Genomic DNA, 200 nt, shown 5'->3' with positions numbered 1-200 from the left:
CAAAATCACTTTATCGTATCTCTCGTTGTATTGCAGTCATTTCTCTTTCAATGCTCGGCTCAAACGCATCAATTGCGTTCGATACCGATCGCCTGTGATTGTTTCAGTCGGTTTTAACAATTCATAATACTACTACGCCGAGCTGGTCCCACCAAATACAGAGCATGACCTTGGACGTCAAAATCACCGTTCTTAAAGTG

Source organism: Atta cephalotes (genome assembly GCF_000143395.1).
Source record: "Atta cephalotes unplaced genomic scaffold scaffold00042, whole genome shotgun sequence".
NCBI classification, from domain to species: Eukaryota; Metazoa; Arthropoda; class Insecta; order Hymenoptera; family Formicidae; genus Atta; species Atta cephalotes.
Note: the sequence above shows the minus strand (reverse complement) of the source record.